Source organism: Sminthopsis crassicaudata, chromosome 1, assembly GCF_048593235.1.
Source record: "Sminthopsis crassicaudata isolate SCR6 chromosome 1, ASM4859323v1, whole genome shotgun sequence".
In the NCBI taxonomy this organism is placed as follows: Eukaryota; Metazoa; Chordata; class Mammalia; order Dasyuromorphia; family Dasyuridae; genus Sminthopsis; species Sminthopsis crassicaudata.
The window spans coordinates 403,035,183-403,043,544 of record NC_133617.1 but is presented as its reverse complement, the minus strand read 5'-3'; the positions used below and the strand labels follow the sequence as shown (position 1 = coordinate 403,043,544).

Here is an 8,362-nt window from a genome sequence, read left to right as displayed (position 1 = left end):
GCATATGTACTGTCAAAATAATGTTATAATTATAAAATAAAAAAAAAAAGACTCCGCTAAAAAGCTCTTAGAAATACTTCAGAATTTTAGCAAAGTGGCAGGATACAAAATAAATCCACATAAATCCTCAGCATTCTGATATATCACCAACAAAATGCAACAGCAAGAGATACAAAGAGAAATTCCATTCCAAACAAATGTTGAGAATATAAAGTTTTGGGGAATCCATCTATCAAAGAATAGTCAGGAATTATAGGAGAAAAATTACAAAACACTTGCCACAAAAATAAAGTCAGATTTAAATAATTGGAAAGACATTCAGTGCTCTTGGATAGGCCGAGCGAATATAATAAAGATGACAATACTCCCCAAACTAATCTATTTATTTAGCGCTATACCAATCAGACTCCCAAGAAACTATTGTTATGACCTAGAAAAAATAACAACAAAATTCATATGGAAGAATAAAAGGTCGAGAATTACAAGGGAACTAATGAAAAAAAAGTCAGAGGAAGGTGGTCTAAGTGTACCTGACCTAAAGCTATATTACATAGCAGCAGTCACCAAAACCATTTGGTACTGGCTAAGAAATAGAACGGTAGATCAGTGGAACAGATTAGATACAAAGGACAAAAAAAGGGTACATCTATAGCAATCTAATCTTTGACAGACCCAAAGATACCAATATTAGGGACAAAAATTCATTATTCGGAAGAAACTGTTGGGAAAACTGGAAATTAGTATGGCAGAAATTAGATATGGACCCACACTTAACACCATATACCAAGATAAGATCAAAATGGGTCCATGATTTAGGCATAAAGAATGAGATCATAAATAGATTAGAGGAACAGAGAATAGTCTACCTCTCACACCTGTGGAGGAGGAAGGAATTTATGACCAGAGGAGAATTAGAGATCATTATTGACCACAAAATAGAAGATGTTGATTACATCAAACTAAAAAGTTTCTGTACAAACAATACTAATGCAAACAAGATTAGAAAGGAAGTAACAAATTGGGAACATATTTTTAAAAGGAAAGGTTCTGACAAAGGTCTCATTTCTAAAATATATAGAGAACTGACCCTGATTTACAGGAAACTAAACCATTCTCCAATGGATAAATGGTCAAGGGATATGAACAGACAATTCTCAGATGATGAAATTGAAACTATTTCCACTCATATGAAAGAGTGTTCCAAATCACTACTGATCAGAGAAATGCAAATTAAGACAACTCTGAGATACCACTACACACCTGTCAGATTGGCTAAAATGACAGGAACAAATAATGATGAATGTTGGAGGGGATGTGGGAAAACTGGGACACTGATACATTGTTGGTGGAGTTGTGAAAGAATCCGGCCATTCTGGAGAGCAATTTGGAACTATGCCCAAAAGGTTGTCAAACTGTGCATACCCTTTGACCCAGCATTGCTATTATTGGGATTATATCCCAAAGAAATACTAAAGAGTGGAAAGGGACCTGTATGTGCCAAAATGTTTGTGGCAGCTCTTTGGGTTGTAGCTAGAAACTGGAAGTTGAATGGATGTCCATCCATTGGAGAATGGTTGGGTAAATTGTGGTATATGAAGGTTATGGAATATTATTGCTCTGTAAGAAATGACCAGCAGGAGGCATACAGAAAGGCTTGGAGAGACTTAAATCAACTGTTGCTGAGTGAAATGAGCAGAACCAGAAGATCACTATACACTTCAACAACAATACTGTATGAGGATGTATTCTGATGGAAGTGGAAATCTTCAACATAAAGAAGAGCCAACTCACTTCCAGCTGATCAATGATGGACAGAAATAACTATACCCAGAGAAGGAACACTGGGATGCCAATGTAAATTGTTAGCACTACTGTCTATCTACCCAGGTTACTTAGACCTTCGGAAGCTAATAATTAATGTGCAACAAGAAAATGGTATTTACACTCATATATTGTATCTAGGTTATATTGTAACACATGTAAAATGTATGGGATTACCTGCCATCGGGGGCAGGGAGTGGAGGGAGGGAGGGGATAATTTGGAAAAATGAATAAATAAAAAAAAAAAAGAAGAAAAAGAAAAAAGAAATATCCATTATAGCCAAGGCTTCTATTAGATAATGTAGAAAACAGAAAACAGGATTCCCAATTCCTGCTTCCAAAGAGCTTTCAGTCTAAAGAAAGCAGAACTGAACCAAGAGACTAAACTTTCATTATGCTACACAGAGAGCCAGGAAGGGGTTGTTCCTAGTGTTTTAAATCAGTGAAGGAGAGAGATGGTCAACTAAGAAGAACTGCTTTCAGGACTAATCTTATAAAAGTGGTTATTAATAAGAAAAAAGAATAATTAAAAAGAAAATAATAATGAATGCAAAAAGGCCAAAAATACTATGGAAGCTAATGCCTTCATATCAAAGGAATCATGACAAAAATTTGAAGATCAAACAGGGGGCAGCTAGGTGGTGCAGTGTATAGAGCACCAGCCCTGAATTCAAGAGGACCCGAGTTCAAATCTAGTCTCAGACACTTAACACTTCCTAGCTGTGTGACCCTGGGCAAGTCAATTAACCCCAGCCTGGGGGCGGGGGGGGGGGGGGGGAGATCAATCAAACAATAAATATTTATTAAGCACCAACTATAAGATAGGCACTATGCTAAGCTCTGGGGATACAAAAAAAAAAAAAAAAAAAAAAAAAAAGGTAAAAGACATTTCCTGCCCTCAATGAGCTTACAAATGAGTAAAGAACAAATACAGGGAGAGTAAGATACATGCAAAATAAATAGGAAAGAGTTAAAAGGAAGAGCACAACAGTGGAAGAATAAAAATCAGACAAGAGAGAGGGAGAACTTAGAGGTGGTATTCTGAATATTGAGTATTTCAGTAGGAGTTTAGATTATAAATTCATAGATCTTTTAACTAGAAATACATAAGTATAATCCCATCATTTTACTCATAAAATAAAGTTAAGGTTCATGGGGGTTACAAAATTTGCTCAATACTCATCCCTTGTTGGTGGAGTTGTGAATCGTCCCAATCACTCTAGAGAACAATGTAGAACTATGCTTAATGGAATATAGAACTGTGCATACTCTTTAATTCAACAATACCACTACTAGGTCTAACTCCAAAAGGTCAGAGAAAAGAGGAAAGGACCTATGTGTATAAAAATATTTATAGCAGGTCTTTTTTGTGGTTGCAAAAAGTTGAAAATTTAAGGACTGTCCATCAATTGAGGAATGGCTGAATAAAATGTGTTGTGTGGCTATGATGGAATACTTTAGTGCTATAAGAGATTATGAACAGGATAGTTCAGGAAGGAGGAAGAAAGGAAGGGAGAGAGGGAGGAAAATTGACTAAGATCACACAGAAAGGATGAAAGCAAGGGGAATAGGAAGGTGGACTATCAGAATCTAAAACCAATTTTTGTTTCCCACCCGTATCACCTTGTCTTCCATTCTAGCATAGAACTAAGACACAAAAAGCGTTAAATAAAATTTGTTTTCTTACCCTATCCCCTTACTCACTGCAGCTGATGGCTTTGCCCATTACCCAATAGCAATTGCCCATTGTTCTTAAATGTCCCTTGGGCAGGCTGTGAACCCCTTCTCAGAATCACATTTTAAATGCATAAAATATAATGCACACGATTATAAGGGAAAACAATTTTACTAAAATACAGCCATCAAAAAATGGAGTCCAGATGAAGAATCTTTATTCGGGGTTAAAAGGGAAGGGAAAGTTGTTAGCAGAACAGAAATAAGGATTTTCTTCTTTGCAGATATCTCAAATACGCACACACCAATGAGATGGTGTTTCGTCAGGCTTGGGGAAAGGCCAGAAGTGAAGTGGATCCAGACTTCAGCTCAAGGGAAAAGCGAATTTCTCAGTGACCGAAGCTGCCCACCGAGGGCCAGGGGAAAGAACTCTGAGCTTGGAGCCAGAGGGTCTGCTCTCCCCTGTTTGCTACTTGCAAACCTTAACCTCTCAAGCCTCTTTCATCACCTGAAAAGCAAGAGGGTCCACCCAGTAATAAATAAGTAGCCACTTTTGTACCTCAGGCAAAAAACACCGAAGGGCCTCTCCAATCAACTCAAATCAACCAATGTTTGGGTGGCTGTCAGGATGCTGGGAAGATGCCCCTGGGGAGGGGGCCTCCCATGGGATTAGCACAGAGAAGGCCCGGGGAGAAGCTCACAGGGAGCTTGCCAACTTCCTATGTTCACTAATTATCCTCAAAAGTGTTAAGCTCAGAGGTTTCCTTGTTGCTAAAAAACAACTTTTGCTTTCTGAATTTCAGCTGTTTGGAGGAGAATCCCCTCTAGTGGGGCCTTGCTCTAGATACATGAAGGAAGGGGAATGAAAAAAGCTGATTAAACACAGGTGTTGATGAAGCCCCAAACAGAACACAAGCTCCTTGAGGGCAGGGATGGCCTTATTTTTGTGTTTCCATCCCTGTTCCATCCCAGATAGTGTCCCTGGTATAATAAGAAAATGGATGATAAATGTGTGTTGCTTCAACAAGTGATTGAACAGAAGCATTCTTTGGAAAGGAGTTGGTCTTCCTGGCCTTCCCATCCAACCCTGAAAAGCCAGGGGCTCAAATTCTGTGACAACACTGCTCCATGGGGGGTTACAAAGTTGTGTTAGAGGCAGGTCTTCCAGCCCACCCCTGTTAAAAGAAAAAGCCGCCCTTTGCCACTGTTCCCAGATTCTCCTAAAGCCATTGGTGAAGGACCAGTCCCTCCCCAGAGAACCTTTTGATTTAGACTGCAATCATGGTTACATCGGTGTGAAGAGGAAATGTTTTTCCTGTTGAAAACTGTTTGCATTTTTGTTTTTCTTCCCAGGTTCTTTTTACCTTCTGAATCCAATTCTCCCTATACAACAAGAGAACTGTTCGGTTCTGCACACATATATTGTATCTAAGATAGACTATAACATATTTAACATGTATAAGACTATATGCCATTTAAGGGAGGGAGTGGAGGGAGGGGAAAATTCAGAACAGAAGTGAATACAAGGGATAATGTTGTGAAATTACCCATGCATATGTACTGTCAATAAAAAGTTATCAAAAGAAAAAAAAAAAAAAAAGAAAGAAAAAAAGGAAAGTGATAAATGTTGGGAAATCAAAGTAAATATATGCACAAATAAGAAAGCATGTTAATGGTTACATAGGAGAAAGAACTTCCCTGAATGCCATGAAGAAAACTGGTTCACTAGAGTTCGATTACACAGGACATACTTCCCCTTTAAAGGAGTTTACACCTTTAGTCTTCTGAAAGGAGTTTACACCTTTAGTCTTCTGAAAGGAGTTTACACCTTTAGTCTTCTGAAAGGAGTTTACACCTTTAAAGGAGTTTACACCATTCTCTGGGAGTATAAAAGGAGCCAGGATTCAGGAAGAAGAGGATTCGAGATTCTACCTTCTCTCTGGCTGGAGGTTCCAGAAACCTGCTCACAGAGAAAAGGATTTACAGAAAAGAAACCTTCTCCCAGAGAAGGATCGCAATTGACAGACAACAGGACACTACATTTTGGCTCCAACTCGAGGCAAGGACTGTTGCTTACCCTGACTCTGGCTGATTCGGAGCCCTTCAGAGGGGGCAAGCTTGGACTTTACATGTTGGCACCGGAACAGGGCGTCCGGCGTGGGAGCTGGGGTACCATCATGGTCAAGAAGCGGAAAAGCCGCGTTGTGATCCACTCTGACATGGAGGACAGCAGCAGTGATGAGAACCTGGATCAGGAGCTCTTGCCCCTAGCCAAACGGAAACGGAGTGACTCCAAGGAGGAGGAGCAACCTGTTAGTCAGCCTGCCGCTTCTTCAGACTCTAAAACATCAGACAGTGATGATGAGTGCACAGTTGAAGGTGCAAAAAATAAGAAAAAAGGAAAAACTAGGAAGATAGAGAAGAAGGGAACCATGAAAAAACAGACAAACAAAGCTGCTTCCTCAGACAGCTCTGACAAAGACATCTCAGCTGAGAGTTCAGCCCCTGAAGAAGGTGAAGTGTCTGACTCCAACAGTAACAGTTCCTCCTCCAGCTCAGATTCAGATTCTTCTTCTGAGGATGAGGAATTCCATGATGGGTATGGAGAAGACCTCACGGGAGATGAAGAAGATAGGGCCCGTTTAGAACAAATGACGGAGAAGGAGAGAGAACAGGAATTGTTTCACAGGATAGAAAAGAGAGAGGTGCTGAAGAGAAGGTCTGAAATGAAGAAGAAATTAAAAATAGCCAAGAAGAAAGAGGAAAAGAAAAAACAAGAAGAACGAGAGAAGAAAAAACTTACACAGATTCAAGAGTCCCAGCTCATGTCCCATAATAAGGAGCGGCATTCCAAGCAGGATAACAAACTAGACAAAAAATCTCAGGCCATGGAAGAACTGAAAGCAGAGAGAGAAAAACGGAAGAATAGAACAGCTGAGCTGCTTGCCAAAAAACAACCATTAAAAACAAGTGAAGTTTACTCTGATGAGGACGATAAGTCCAGTGAGAAGACAGATGGTTCATCTAGGATGACATCATCTGATGAAGAAGAGGAAAAGGAAGAGGTTCCTCCCAAATCCCAGCCAGTTTCTCTGCCTGAAGAGTTGAACCGAGCGCGGTTATCCCGGCACAAGCTGGAACAGTGGTGTCACATGCCTTTCTTTGCTAAGGCAGTCCCAGGATGTTTTGTGCGGGTTGGCATCGGCAACCACAACAGTAAACCTGTCTATCGGGTTGCTGAAATCACCGGCGTGGTAGAAACACCCAAGGCTTATCAGTTGGGTGGCACTAGGACAAATAAAGGATTGCAGTTGAGGCATGGCAACGACCAGCGAGTAATCCGCTTGGAGTTTGTCTCAAACCAAGAGTTCACAGAAAGTGAATTTAGGAAATGGAAAGAGGCGATGCTTTCTGCTGGCCTGCAGCTCCCTACCTTGGATGAAATCAACAAGAAGGAAGTGTCCATTCAAGAAACTCTGAATTATCAATTCAATGATCGGGATATCGAAGAGATTGTAAAAGAGAAAGCGAGATTCCGAAAAGCTCCACCCAACTATGCCATGAAAAAAATGCAGCTTCTGAAGGAGAAGACCATAGCAGAAGATTTGGGAGACCAAGCCAAGGCGAAACACATCCAAGATCAACTGATTGAGTTGGAGAAAAGGGCAGAGGCCCTAGATCGGCAACGAACAAAGAATATTTCTGCCATCAGTGACATCAACCAACGAAATCGGGAGTGGAACATTGTTGAGGCTGAGAAAGCCCGTGTGGCTGAAAGTCACAACATGAAAAATCAACAGATGGACCCCTTCACTAGGCGGCACTGCAAACCGACTATCGTCTCCAATTCCAGAGACCCTGCTGTTCAAGCTGCCATCGTGGCTCAGCTGAACGCACAATATGGCTCGGGGGCATTACCAGATGCTCCTAAGGAGATGAACGAGCACAAAGACATCGACTCTAAGTCAGCCAGTGACCTCTCAGAGGACCTGTTCAAAGCGCATGATTTTGATGTGAACATCGACTTGCAAATTCCCAGTTGGGAATTAAAGACACTGGCCATCACTCCAAAGGCTCCCCCAGCCCAGGGTGGTGCCCTCAAAAGATCTCTGAATTTAGAAGATTATAAGAAACAACGAGGACTTATTTGAGCAAGCCCAGCCTGCTGCTTCGGACCCTGCATGCGCCACGAGGATGTTCCTCTTCTCCTCTTCTCCCTCGGTTTGCCCTCTTTGGGCTGGAGCGGCAGGGGTGCTGGGAAGGACTTAGGAACATGTATTAAAGTCCCATTTTGTGATGATTTGAGCGTGTTCTTTGTTACCTACTTCTAACATGTATTAGGATACTATGTCTTTATGGAATCGTGTCATTATGTGTAATATCTAAATCAAAAGAAAGGGGGGATGTTGGGGTCTTACTAGGTGGTAATAATCAAAAAGGCAGCTCTTGATGTTGAGTTGTTGGGTATCAGCCCACTTGTGGCTCAGTGGCTAGAAGGCGAGTGGGAAAGACTCATGCTCCTGAGCTCACACGTGGCCCCACACACTTCCCAGAGGCCCCTGGTAATGGGGAACGCTTTCATATTAAACTAGACAAAAAGTCAGCAAAGTAGATAAAAAAAAACAAAAAACAAAAAAAACAAAAAACAAAAAACAAAAAAAACCAATCGCCCCCAACTAGAGTCTGCGACAGTGCCGTGGGCTAGAAGTCAGCGCTCCCGCGGTGGCCGGGCCAGTGTCACACTTGTATCACAAATGGATCGGACGCTTCGCCTTCGGAACCAAACACAAGCTCTGGGAGACAACGGAAGTCGGAGGGACCGTTAGCAGAAGCGCCGATCGCCCCCTTTCCCCAAACTGTGCCGGAG

The 8,362-nt window shown here is 41.4% G+C and overlaps 1 pseudogene; it reads left to right on the top strand.

Moving 5' to 3' along the window:
• Positions 1-5,386: 5,386 nt before the first annotated feature.
• On the top strand, positions 5,387-7,765 carry LOC141549959 (RNA polymerase-associated protein RTF1 homolog pseudogene; annotated as a pseudogene).
• Positions 7,766-8,362: the final 597 nt, after the last annotated feature.